At 45.9% G+C, this 14,631-nt stretch overlaps 1 protein-coding gene across 6 annotated transcripts in view; it reads left to right on the plus strand.

Annotated features, from left to right (window-relative positions):
* LOC139538380 (guanine nucleotide exchange factor subunit RIC1-like) overlaps positions 1-14,631 on the plus strand; it is a 104,557-nt gene that overhangs the window by 20,254 nt on the left and 69,672 nt on the right. The gene's annotated exons all lie outside the window — the stretch shown is intronic.

Genomic DNA, 14,631 nt, shown 5'->3' on the forward strand with positions numbered 1-14,631 from the left:
GGGGTGTGTTGGTGCCGATTTTTCCTTTTTTAGTGAGTTTACAAGTCTTTTTCGTGTGGTCTCGACTGGGTGCCAGGCGCAATCCGTTAAACATGTTTCCTTTCGTAGGCCAGTGTGTGTTTCTTAACAAGGCAGAACAGCAGGTAAATATCCACTTCAAGGTTAATCATGGGAGGGGTGGTACCCAGGGTTTGCTAGCATAGATAGTTTGCAGTGTTTTGAGTGTGGGAACTTAGTGCACAATAAGTTTGCATGCCCAGGTAAGGCCCAGAGACCGGGAGCTAGTGCAGACAAGCACGACCAGCCGGCAGCAGGGGCTGGGACAGGTACATTTTATCCAGGCAAAACCACGCCCACAAGAAACCTAGCAACATTCAAAGTTGCACTGAGACGGAAGAACGCCAAAACAAAAGTCTTCAATACCTTGCATTTTCCTGATTTTGCATTTGAAGTTACATTAAACTATGTAGCTTTCTAGTGAGTGATTGCAGCCAGCCTGGCTGACCAGTTGGATAGTTGCATTGTTTTTGGAGGTAGGTAAGCTGTGCAATCGCTAGCTTACAACTCCAATTGGGCTGAAACTGTCTAGTAGTGTTCGTCGTCTAGCGTTTTAGTGTGGTTATCTAAGTGTTTACGAAAGGACTATTGATATACTTAGCTACATGACATTTGTGCTAGTTGGCAACTAAAAGATGCTGCATAGCTATCTCTAGCTGACTGGGCAAAGCTAGCTCCGTTGATTCACTGTTAGCGTCAGCTATCTACAGAGTCACTTGTTTCTTGCCTTTCATTTAGCTAATTTCAAATGAGTCCATCTCCCGCGGTTGGGGAGGGGGGCTACTGGGCTTGTAGAGGTGAGTGGGGTTACAGCTGGGCAAAATGAGCAGAGGCAGGTTGCTGTAGTAACGGATACTCCTCTGGTGGTGGAAGTGGAGAGCGCCTCTGGAGAACGCTAAAAGGGCTGAGGAGGCCCGAGGAGGGTGCCACACAGAAAAAGGAGAAGAAACGTGGGGGGGGGGAAGAAGAGTGTGGCTGGGAAAAGGCATGGTGGGCTCATCCCAGGAAATACTGGCTGGCATTGGGGAGGAGGCCCTGATCGATGTGCAGACAGGGGAGGAGGACGGTACTGTGCCAGTGGAGTAGGAGGAAGAGGGGGGGTGGGGGGATGAGCAGGCCTGGATCCAAGGCTGTCAGGCAGAGGGCCCAGTATATACGGTGAGAGAACCTTCTAGGTTCCTGAGGGAGACTTAACGGAAAACTTTCCGCTGGAGTCTTACTTTCCTGATTCTGGAAGGTTTGTAAGGTCCGTACAACACGTGAGGAAGAATGAGGGGTTTGGTGCCGTCTCGCCCAGGAACCTGTATAGGCTTGTCTTCAGACTGCTTAAATTGATAGGCCTTTTCCTTCACGGTGGCTTTGTGTTTCTCTGTTGGTTTCTGATTGTGGTGTTTTCCCTTCCACCTCTTATGGAGATCTTACGGCTCCCTTAACATGTACGGCGGGAAGAGCGGGTTGCTGTGGGAGTATGTCAAACAAAAACATTTAAATGTGTTTTAAAAGAGACACAGTGATGTGGATGGGGGGGGGCGTCTAGTGGAAGGGGCCCCAGGTGCTGAGCCATGGCACAAATCTTAGTGCAGGGGTAGCAGTGCCCCCCCCGCACCTGGCATGGATGTCAAAATTCTCTCGTCAAAAGGAGGTGTGTAAGGGTAGGTTGTCAATGGTTAGAGCCAAAATCAATAATCTTGTCTTTGCTTTCATAAATGTGTATGCACCTAGTACAAGGCGGGAGAGGGGAGACTTGTTTTGCAGTCTAAGGCAGTAGTTTGCACATTTAGCATTGGACGAGGTGCTTGTGTTGGATTGGAGCTACATCACTGACTTTACTAAAGACCGGAATAGTGAGGAACCACCTTTGGGCTCAGCAAAGGTGTTGTATGATACTCTGAATAAATCAATTAAATGTTATTTATAAAGCCCTTTTTTTTTTTAAATGAGCAGAAACCGAACCTTAAACCCCATAGAGCAGGAATGAGGATGTAGAGGCACGTGGCCAGGAAACTCCCTAGAAAGACAGAAACCTAGAGAGGAACCAGGCTCTGAGGGGTGGCCAGTCCTCTTCTGGCTGTGCTGGGTGGCGTTTATAGGAGTACATGCCATTAAGGCCAGATTGTTCTTCAACATGTTCAAACGTTCATAGAAGACCAGCAGGGTCGAGGAATAATCTCGGTGCTTATAGAGGGTGCAACAGGTCAGCACCTCAGGAGTAAATGTCAGTTTGCTTTTCATAGCATTGAGAGGTTGATACAGCAGGTGTGTGTTTGGGGGGGGGGGGGGGACAAGGTAGCACGACCGGGTGAACAGGTCAGGGTTCCATAGCAGCAGGCAGAACAACGGAAACTGGATCCGCAGTACATCCAGGGAGACGGGGACTGCCCGTAGTCATCAGGCCAGGTAGTACTGAGGCATGGTCCTAGGGCTCAGGTCCTCCGGTAGGGGAGAAAGAGATGAGAGAATTAGAGAGATCATACTTAAGTTGACACAGGACACCAGATAAGAAATCAGAAATACACCAGATATAAGACTGACCCTAGCCCCCCGAGACATAGTCTATTGCAGCATAGATACTGGAGACTGAGACGGGGGGTGTCAGGGGACACTGTGGCCCCGTCCAACAATACCCCTGGACAGGACCAACCAGGCAGGATATAACCCCACCCACTTTGCCAAAGCACAGCCCCCACACCACCAACAGAATATCAACCGAGCACTAACTTAATACCCCGAGTCAGTTTGATCTAGTGGAGTATCCCATCTCAAAGCAGTATACGTGGGTGAAGGTGGTTGGGGGTAGGGTGAGTACAGCTTGTTTGGATCGTATCTATACAAGACTCAGAGCAATATGTCTTTGGGGGTCTCCATTCTCCCAGTTGGGTTTCTGGACCATCATATTGCTATGGCTCAGTTCTTTGTTTCATCAGGTCCCCGGCAGGCATCCTAATGGAAATTACATGTAAAGCTCTTACAAGCTGCCACTTTTTGCTCAAGCTTCTAAGGCTTTTGGGAGAGGTGGAAACAGCAGAAGGGGGAGTTTCAGTCTCTCAGTCAGTGATATAGGTAAAGCCCACATTCTGTTTTTTTGTCAGCAGTATACAGCTTCCTCTTCAGAGTCCAGGAGAGGACTGGGGGAGCTTGAGGTTAGCATAAGTGAGGTGGAGGCTGAGCTGGTGGGGCAAGGTAGGGAGGGGCTGCAAGCTGATCTGGTTGAACTACGTAGGAACCTGTGGGATTTTCTTCAGATCAAAAGGAGCACTTGTAAGAGCTAGATTTTCCATGTTGAGCGAGATGGATGCTCCCAGCTCTTTCTTCTTTGGGTTAGAAAAAACCCAAAGACGTTTGTCTGATGGGCCTGTAACTTCTCTTGTGGAGATGAGAGAGCCGGGCTGTGGAGTTCTACTCTGATTTCTATATGGCAGAACTCTGCCGTCCTGGGTGTTCTCAGGTTCTGCTCACAGACCTTCCCAAACTCTCTCTGTCGCAGAGAAATGGAGTGGACATTTCACTGGGCTTACACAAACTCTCGGCTGCCGTATCTCAGATTGCCCCCGGCTGCACCCCGGGGGTCGATGGTCTACCTGTGGATTTTTATAAATCATTGAACAGGACTTGTTTTGCGTGAGTGTGTCGGGGTGTGGGATCTGCTGCTAAGCTGTAGACGGGCAGGTTTGACTCTCCTGCACATAAAAGGAGACTGTAGGCCTGTGGCATTGCTCTGCTAACAGACTCAGTTGTACGCAAGGAGAAAAAGTACTGTGTATCACAGACAAGCTCTTCATAATCAGGGACATGCTGGATCTGTCGACGCTTTCAAATGTGAACTTTCCACTGGCTTCCTTTGATGGGTGGACCATGACAATCTGTTCAATGTGTTTTGGTTGTGGGGAGAATTTTGTGGCCTGTGTTAAAATGTTGTATGCCTGGGAGCGGTGTCCATTTTGTGGAATGAGAGACTGTTGATCATGTTTTTTCAGTGTGTGCCAGGTTAATGCCTTTACTGTTGCTGCTGGGGGGGTGATTGTGTGGAGATTGTGGTGTTTTTACGGAGGTGGTGTTTGCAGTGGTTTTAGTGTAATGAGGATGTCTCATTAAAGGAAGACAAATCAGTCTCTTTCCCTCTGATCGTAGTTGAGGAAGTCTCACTCTCATCACTGTGGTCATGCACTTTTTAAATCTGGTCCTCTGTAGTACTTCTCTGTGAGCTCCATCACGTGTGGGGGCCCATTGCGCATATATGTGTGTGGTTTGGCAGGGCCCCCAGTGATGGGTTGTTAGGTCATTAGTGTGTGGTCCGATCACTGTACTGGTTCGGTCTGGTTACGTGTTCACCACAGAACCGTGCTGAAAACAACAATGTCAAAAGAGAATATCCAAGCCAGTAGGGTTGAGTTTGGTTTGGGCACGATAGTGTGGCTCGAGTCAAACAGAGAGTGATGTTCAACATTTCAGTGAGTCCATGGAGAGATACTGGTACTCCGTTCCACCATTGCTTCATGTGAAGAACAATGATTGAAACCACAGAGCATGTCTGTTGTGGTTCCAGGCTAACATCTCTCTGGCTCTTGCACTGTCTGCACCCAAACCACATCCCCAATGACAATGGCTGCTCTCCTGTGTGAGCTCCAGTAATGATTGAGAGGTCACTGTTCCTCCCACTGATATGTGCTCTGTTTGTTACATCATTCACGAGGGGACTGATAACGTGTTCCATCTCTTCCAATCCAAGGATAATCAGCACTTCTGTTGGAAGTAAAATGCAACAGTGTTCCTCTGGCCTCTTGTTAATGTGGTTGCCAGGCAACAACAGCATGCCATGTGAAGGCCGTCTGGGTCTGTCTGCAGTGTGAAAAACAAGTGTTTTACAATAAGTAGCCTTCTTTCAGCTGCCTGTCTCTGAGCTGAGCTGTCTACAGGCCTATTAACTTGAGCCTCAAGTCCAGTGGGGATAACAACCACTTATAAGAAAGTGGACCTAGCTAGGCTCTGACCCTCTGCCTGCAGGCAGGACTAACAGTCTGGTATAGTAGCTATGCCTGCAGGCAGGACTAACAGTCTGGTATAGTAGCTATGCCTGCAGGCAGGACTAACAGTCTGGTATAGTAGCTATGCCTGCAGGCAGGACTAACAGTCTGGTATAGTAGCTATGCTTGCAGGTAGGACTAACAGTCTGGTATAGTAGCTATGCCTGCAGGCAGGACTAACAGTCTGGTATAGTAGCTATGCTTGCAGGTAGGACTAACAGTCTGGTATAGTAGCTATGCCTGCAGGCAGGACTAACAGTCTGGTATAGTAGCTATGCTTGCAGGTAGGACTAACAGTCTGGTATAGTAGCTATGCCTGCAGGCAGGACTAACAGTCTGGTATAGTAGCTATGCCTGCAGGCAGGACTAACAGTCTGGTATAGTAGCTATGCCTGCAGGCAGGACTAACAGTCTGGTATAGTAGCTATGCCTGCAGGCAGGACTAACAGTCTGGTATAGTAACTATGCCTGCAGGTAGGACTAACAGTCTGGTATAGTAGCTATGCCTGCAGGCAGGACTAACAGTCTGGTATAGTAGCTATGCCTGCAGGCAGGACTAACAGTCTGGTATAGTAGCTATGCCTGCAGGCAGGACTAACAGTCTGGTATAGTAGCTATGCCTGCAGGCAGGACTAACAGTCTGTGGTATAGTAGCTATGCCTGCAGGCAGGACTAACAGTCTGGTATAGTAGCTATGCCTGCAGGCAGGACTAACAGTCTGTGGTATAGTAGCTATGCCTGCAGGCAGGACTAACAGTCTGTGGTATAGTAGCTATGCCTGCAGGCAGGACTAACAGTCTGGTATAGTAGCTATGCCTGCAGGCAGGACTAACAGTCTGGTATAGTAGCTATGCCTGCAGGCAGGACTAACAGTCTGGTATAGTAGCTATGCCTGCAGGCAGGACTAACAGTCTGGTATAGTAGCTATGCCTGCAGGCAGGACTAACAGTCTGGTATAGTAGCTATGCCTGCAGGCAGGACTAACAGTCTGTGGTATAGTAGCTATGCCTGCAGGCAGGACTAACAGTCTGTGGTATAGTAGCTATGCCTGCAGGCAGGACTAACAGTCTGTGGTATAGTAGCTATGCCTGCAGGCAGGACTAACAGTCTGTGGTATAGTAGCTATGCCTGCAGGCAGGACTAACAGTCTGGTATAGTAACTATGCCGATAGCAGGACTAACAGTCTGGTATAGTAACTATGCCGATAGCAGGACTAACAGTCTGGTATAGTAACTATGCCGATAGCAGGACTAACTGTCTGGTATAGTAACTATGCCGATAGCAGGACTAACAGTCTGGTATAGTAACTATGCCGATAGCAGGACTAACAGTCTGGTATAGTAGCTATGCCGATAGCAGGACTAACAGTCTGTGGTATAGTAACTTTGCCTATAGCAGGACTAACAGTCTGTGGTATAGTAACTTTGCCTATAGCAGGACTAACAGTCTGGTATAATAGCTATGCCTCTAGCAGGACTAACAGTCTGTGGTATAGTAGCTATGCCTATAGCAGGACTAACAGTCTGTGGTATAGTAGCTTTGCCTATAGCAGGACTAACAGTCTGTCGTATAGTAGCTATGCCTATAGCAGGACTAACAGTCTGTGGTATAGTAGCTATGCCTAAAGCAGGACTAACAGTCTGTGGTATAGTAGCTATGCCTATAGCAGGACTAACAGTCTGTGGTATAGTAGCTATGCCTATAGCAGGACTAACAGTCTGTGGTATAGTAGCTATGCCTATAGCATATGGGGATTATGAGTCTAAAAGGATACAGCAACCTCTGCCATTCTGAGAGGCTGTGCAGAGAGAGACACACACAGACACACAGAATTTGAAGGATAGGAGTCCAGCTGTTTGTATATGCCTTCTCTGACGCTGTTCCTTTTTGTTTCTTTCGTGTCATCATTATGATGATTCTGTGTGAAGCTCTGGATTTGACAGATCAGAATGTGGAACATAGTGTCTGGCCAATGGGAGCCCAGATCAGGTCATTCTGGTCTTCCTATTGCCTCTGGGCTTCCTTCTGGGGCCTGTTTCATTATGTTCCCGGATCAGACAGGGGCAGATACACAGAGGAAGGCACTGCAGTCATTGGTCAAAAGGCCTTTTGGATCATTACTCATAAATTTATTTTGATGCGTCAGATGTCTAATCTTGTCTTCCATAATGCTACCAGGATGAGAGACGAAGCTTATTGAGGGTAAATCAAAAGCTACTTTGTTTTGGTTCCTTTCTTTGTCCTTGAGGCATCTTGATATATTTGTTTGATTTCAGCGAGTATGTTAAATTAACAGCCAAACATGGTTTTAAAACCATATTAAGATGTATGAAAAAAATAAAATAAAATGGCATCAAAAGAACTCTTGATACTTGGTCAAAATGACTCCCCCCACGGTGATGTTATATTACCACTACTAGCCTGTCCGTCTGCCAAACCCCCCCATCTTGTTACTAACTCCTGCTCTGAGATATGTGGTATGAAAACTACCACATGGTCCATTATTGAGACTTTTTTATTTGCAGCATCAAATCAAATGTTATTAGTCACATTGCCGAATACAACAGGTGTAGACCTTACACTGAAATGCTTTCTTACGAGCCCTTAACCAACAATGCAGTTTAAAAACATACGGATAAGAATAAAAGTAACAAGTAATTAAAGAGCAGCAGTAAAATAACAATAGCGAGACTATATACAAGGGGGTACTGGTACAGAGTCAATGTGCGGAGGCACCAGTTGAGGTAATTGTGGTAATATGTACATGTAGGTAGAGTTATTAAAATGACTATTCAGACAGCCGGCGTGATGGAATATTAGTTATATTAGCTATTCAGCATCCTAATTGCAGCTTATCCCACTAAGTCCCTGGTGTGACTGATGAAGTCATGGTGTGTTACTGACTGGGAGCTAAGTTTTGCCAAGGCGGCCGGGCAGAACTAACTTACACTTTGACACAGTTGCCTCAGACAGATGGCTTCACTTCAGACAGGAATCAAAGATGGAAGTAGCTGATGTGGTTGAGTTTATTTGACATTTGGTTTGATTTTAGGCCTTACATTGGGTAAGTGAAAGTGAACTTGCATAGTCACTAGGGTTGCACATTTTAGTGGAATATTCAGAGGTGAAAAATTGTCATGGATTAACGGAAATAAATGTAAATAGTTTTTGCATTGGATATATTTACCATATCATATTGTCACGGCTCCTCCTCTGCAGTGCAGGGGCGGTTCCTCCTGCAGGCAGAGGGTCGTTAGTGATTGGAGTCACCTGGGCTCTAAGTATTTAAACTGTCACTAATCACTTCTCTCTCTCTGCTCCTCCAGGTATGCTCATGTTTTGTTTGTTCCTTTGTAGTTTTGCATAGTTTTCACTCAGTCATGTTCACACACACATATTCACGCATCCATGCACTTTACATACACCTTACATTCTGATACTTCCACACCTCATTCCTTTTTCTTAGTTTTAAGGTAATAGTTTTGTTTATAATAAAGAACACTTTTAATTGGCCTATACCTGTTGTTCGTGTCCCCTCATTTTTGTCACAGGCTATGAGCCGGCTTGTGACAATATGGAGACAGAAACATAAACCTTTTACCTTATCATACGTAGACATAATTGTAAATTATTAAATCCTTCCAATAGAAATAAAACAATGAATTTAGTTACGAATTTAACTTTAATTAAAGGATCTGACTCTAAACATGGGATGATTTCACTGAACAGCAAAAGAAAGGGAATATTGAATGATCCCCAATGATCCATTGCATCTCCCAAAAACGTTTTCAACATAAATCTGTAAAATGATAGTATGGAAACTAAAGCTTTGGTTGTTTTCCTGTCAGGTTTCCATGTCTTCTCCCTGGACCACCTCAATGTCCACCTCTTGAACATCAGACTCTGAGGCCTCATCTTCACTGACACTTTCCAACCTTGTTGAGGATGGCTCGTTGTCAGGTTCAAAAAGCCTCAAATTTGCTCGGATGGCCACCAATTTTTCAACCCTTGTATTAGTCAGCCTGTTGCGTGCTTTTGTGTGTGTGTGTTCCCAAACAAGGACCAGTTGCACTCTGAGGCTGCTGATGTTGGAGGGATTTGGAGGATGATGGAGGCAACAGGGGAAAGAGCCTCAGATCCACAAAGTCCCTTCCACCAGGTGGCTGATGAGATATGTTGGCACGACTGCCATATTGCATCTCCATCCCAAAGCCCTAGCTTGTAAGTGTACTTCGCCAGACTGCCAAGAACCTTGCCCTCATTCCGGCCTAGGTGGCGCGACACGGTAGTGCCTTGTTGATCTCTGGACCAGACAGGATGCTCTTGCCAGCATACTTGGGGTCCAACATGTACGCTGCGGTGTGTATGGGCTTCAGGCAGAAGTCTTCACCCTTTTTGATGTATTTCAGATCTGCAGTTTCCTCTGCTTGGAGCAACAGTGACGTGGGCAGGGCTGTACAGATTTCTTATCTTACATCTGCAAGCAGATTCTGAACATCAGACAGGAAGGCATTGTCTCCCTCAATCCGTGCAATGGCTACTGCTATAGGTTTCAGGCTGCTTACCACTCTCCCAAAATACATCATTTAGGAGGATCCAATTGATGGGGCTGTCCATATCGGCAGACTGTGATATGGCCATTTCTTGGAGAAACTCCTTCCCCTCCAGGAGACCGTCAAAACATGATGACAACACCACCCCAACGGGTGTTGCTGGGCAGCTTCAATGTGGTGCTCTTATTCTTCTCACTTTGCTTGGTGAGGTAGATTGCTGCTATAACTTGATGACCCTTCACCTACCTAACCATTTCCTTGGCTCTCTTGTAGAGTGTATCCATTGTTTTCAGTGCCATGATGTCCTTGAGGAGCAGATTCAATGCATGAGCAGCATAGCCAATGGGTGTGATGTGAGGGTCGGACTCCCCCACTTTAGACCAAGCAGCCTTCATGTTCGCAGAATTGTCTGTCACCAGTGCAAATACCTTCTGTGGTCCAAGGTCATTGATGACTGCCTTCAGCTCATCTGCAATGTAGAGTCCAGTGTGTCTGTCGTCCCTTGTCTGTGCTCTTGTAGAATACTGGTTGAGGGGTGGAGATGATGTAGTTAATTATTCCTTGCCCACGAGCATTCGACCACCCATCAGAGATGATTGCAATACAGTCTGCATTCTCTGATTTGCTTGACCTTCACTTGAACTCTGTTGAACTCTGCATCCAGCAAATGAGTTGATAAAGCATGTCTGTTTGGAGGGGTGCATGCTGGGCGAAGAACATTCAGAAATCTCTTCCAATATACATTACCTGTGAGTATCAGAGGTGAACCAGTTGCATACACAGCTCGAGCAAGACATTCATCAGCATTTCTCTGACTACGTTGCTCCATTGAGTCAAAAAAAACTTCTAATTCCAGGAGGACCATGAGCTGTTATCGATAAGGTGTGTGATTCATCATTTTCACCTCAAATATAAGTACAGGGACTTTTGTCAGAGGTTGCTTGTTGTGAGCGCTGAGGGAACTTTATGCACTTGGCCAGATGGTTCTGCATCTTCGTTGCATTCTTCACATGATTTGGCACAGAATTTGCAAATGTACACAGCTTTTCCTTCTATATTAGCTGCAGTGAAATGTCTCCACACAGCAAATAGTGCCCGTGGCATTTTCCTCTAAAGATGAGAAAAAAAATGTATATAGTTAAGCAGTTAGATTAAACAACTCTTTTTTGAGAAATGTTTTAAAATGAAACGTATGGAAACAGGTGAATTAACACGCCTCAGTTAAAAGGCTCAAGCAAGCTTAAACCCACATGGTAGCAAAAACGAACTAGCAGAAATTGTTAAGAACATGATTTAAACACACTTTGGTGTAGGCTACGAAACTCAGTAAAAAAAGAAATGCACTCTCACTGTCAGCTGTGTTTATTTTCAGCAAACTTAACATGTGTAAATATTTGTATGAACATAAGATTCAACAACTGAGACATAAACTGAACAAGTTCCACAGACATGTGACTAACAGAAATTGAATAATGTGTCCCTGAATAAAGGGGGTGTCAAAATCAAAAGAAACAGTCAGTATCTGGTGTGGCCACCAGCTGCATTAAGTACTGCAGTGCATCTCCTCCTCATGGACTGCACCAGATTTGCCAGTTCTTGCTGTGAGATGTTACCGCACTCTTCCACCAATGCACCTGCAAGTTCCCGGACATTTCTGGGGGGAATGGCCCTAACCCTCACCCTCCGATCCAACAGACGTGCTCAATGGGATTGAGATCCGGGCTCTTCGCTGGCCATGGCAGAACACTGACATTCCTGTCTTGCAGGAAATCACACACAGAACGAACAGTATGGTTGGTGACATTGTCATGCTGGAGGGTCATGTCAGGATGAGCCTGCAAGAAGGGTACCACATGAGGGAGGAGGATGTCTTCCCTGTAACGCACAGCGTTGAGATTGCTTGCAATGACAGCAAGCTCAGTCCGATGATGCTGTGACACACCGCCCCAGACCATGACGGACCCTCCACCTCCAAATCGATCCCACTCCAGAGGACAGGCCTCGGTGTAACGCTCATTCCTTCGACGTTAAATGCGAATCCGACCACCAGTGATGTCTGGTGAGGACCTGCCTTAAAACAGGCCTACAAGCCCTCAGTCCAGCCTCTCAGCCTATTGCGGACAGTCTGAGCACTGATGGAGGGATTGTGCGTTCCTTGTGTAACTTGGGCAGTTGTTGTTGCCATCCTGTACCTGTCCCGCAGGTGTGATGTTTGGATGTACCGATCCTGTGCAGGTGTTACACGTGGTCTGCCACTGCGAGGATGATAATCTGTCCATCCTGTCTCCCTGTAGCGCTGTCTTAGGCGTCTCACAGTACGGACATTGCAATTAGCATGTTCATGAATTGTTTGGTTCATTGAACAAGCATGGGAAACAGTGTTTAAACCCTTTACAATGAAGATCTGGGAAGTTATTTGGATTTTTACGAGTTATCTTTGAAAGACATGGTCCTGAAAAAAGGACGTTTATTTTTTTGCTTAGTTTATTTACTAGTTAACAGAAAATCATGTAATGTCTTATATAAAATATATTCATCCCACCCAGTATTGTAATCAAAACTTATAAGAAAGAATGTAGTCCTTGGCTCAGACAGTGTAGTAGTGTGGGCTCAATAGCTTCTCATTAGTGTGCAAGATCTTGAGAATCAGCTGTACATGTGATGAAAGAATGCACTCTGCATGCAGAGGGTTGCAATTCCATTGAATTGGAGATAGTTTAACCAAGATATTCAAAATACCTAGAATTGCCTTGTGTAACTCACAATAAAGGTACACTGTCATAAGCTAACTTTTTGGAAGAATTTAAGCAAATTTCCCAATATTCTCAGGCTTAACTTCCCATGGAACATTTTTGAAAAATATCCGGAAAGTTTTCGACCCTTTGCAACCCTAATAGGCACAGCTGCCAGACTGTGGTCTCTCAGATGCAGACCTTGTTAGTTAGAGGATCTAAGCCTCTGCCGTCCTATATTTATTTTATATTATTATAATCTCTGAAGGAACATTCAGTTTCAGTTAAAGTAAGTCTTCATGTTCACAATCTCTTTAGTCTCTGTCGATTAGCCTCCTCACTCTGATACAGTGAAGAGATTTGATGACCCTTGATTTGCCTCGGTGGGTTTATGCCTTTTGACAGCTTATTTTTTTCAACCATGAGGTTTCCTTTTGTCTTTTTCATAGTGAAAACATCCAGAGGTTTGTTTTTACAACTGAGAAAATAATCTTTCAGAAAGAATACATCCCCCAAAAAATCAAATCTGCTCTCTTGTCTGTCTTATTTAGGTAAATAAGCCAATCAAAACAGGAAATCCACAAGACAAAAAAACACTAAGATAACGAAGATGTAGTCATTTGTTTTTCAGCTGTCTCTTGTATTAGCACGGCAGACAAAGGAAGCTTACTAAAACCGAGACCTAGTATGCAGTCTATAGCCTAACCTCACGGTCTTTATAGGCTAACCTCACTGTCTTTATAGCCTAACCTCACTGTCGTTATAGCCTAACCCCACGGTCGTTATAGCCTAACCCCATGGTCTTTATAGCCTAACCCCACGGTCGTTATAGCCTAACCCCACGGTCGTTATAGCCTAACCCCACGGTCGTTATAGCCTAACCCCACGGTCTTTATAGCCTAACCCCACGGTCTTTATAGCCTAACCCCACGGTCTTTATAGCCTAACCCCACGGTCTTTATAGCCTAACCCCACGGTCTTTATAGCCTAACCCCACGGTCTTTATAGCCTAACCCCACGATCTTTATAGCCTAACCCCACGGTCTTTATAGCCTAACCCCACGGTCTTTATAGCCTAACCCCACGGTCGTTATAGCCTAACCCCACGGTCGTTATAGCCTAACCCCACGGTCGTTATAGCCTAACCCCACGGTCGTTATAGCCTAACCCCACGGTCGTTATAGCCTAACCCCACGGTCTGCAAACTCCTACCATCTATCTTATGCAAGCTGAGTTGAGAGAGCAGAGCTTGCAGTTGACTCAAACTTATACCTCCTATGCAGTCACTATATCCTAACTTTCGGCAAACGTCTGCTATTGTTCGAGACTAGTGCTGAGCTAGCTATCTGGCTGTGCTGTCAAGGTCTATTTGTGTTTCTCCTCCAACTGTAACGTGAAGGATAAAAGCGACAGACTTGAGATGTTTTGTCTGAAAACCCTGTGCTGTTTACATTCCAGACGCACAGAGCATGAGACGAACGGGCTGGGACCTTACAGCTAGTCGTAAGCCCCTTTTCTCCCACCCTTTCCCACCCTCACCTAGACCCACCGTCCCTAGTCAGTCTCACAGGTAGGCCGATACTTAAATCCTTGCTTGTCTGGCTCTTCTGCAATAGTTCACCCTGTTTAAAAACAAACAACAAATAAAATGTATGTTTTGATGGACAATAAATGTGTGTCCTATAAGGTAGGCCCAGCGTGTACAGTAAGCTTGGGCAGTATACTGTATATATGTATACCGGGGTATTTGAAAGTCCCGGGGGATGCTTACAACTATAAGTTAACTGTCTAAGATTGCCAAATAAATTGTCTCCAGCTCAGGACTACAGCTATGCATTTGGTTTGCTAACTTGCTAGCTAAGTGACTAGCTTGCCAGATCAAATTTCTTGGTGTTAGACCGCTGCGCCACTTGGGAGGCCCAAGGCAACGCATCGCAGTGCTAGAGGCGTTACTACAGATGCAAGGTTCGATCGCGGGCTGTGTCGCAGCCGGCCGCGACCGGGAGCCCCATGAGGCGCAATTGGCCCAGTGTCGTCCAGGTTAGGGGAGGGTTTGGCCGGGCAGGATGTCCTTGTCCCATCGCGCCTTAGAGCGTCCCCTCCCAAAATAAAAATATTGCACCTTGTGTGCTCTGCCGGTAATACCATCTTCCCCGGTATGGTACAGGAACGGTATGAACATCTGGACCACACAACATCTGGACCATACAGGGTGTACCATACAGCCATACAGGGTGTACCATACAACCATACAGGGTGTACCATAC

Source organism: Salvelinus alpinus, chromosome 1 (assembly GCF_045679555.1).
Source record: "Salvelinus alpinus chromosome 1, SLU_Salpinus.1, whole genome shotgun sequence".
Taxonomy (NCBI): domain Eukaryota; kingdom Metazoa; phylum Chordata; class Actinopteri; order Salmoniformes; family Salmonidae; genus Salvelinus; species Salvelinus alpinus.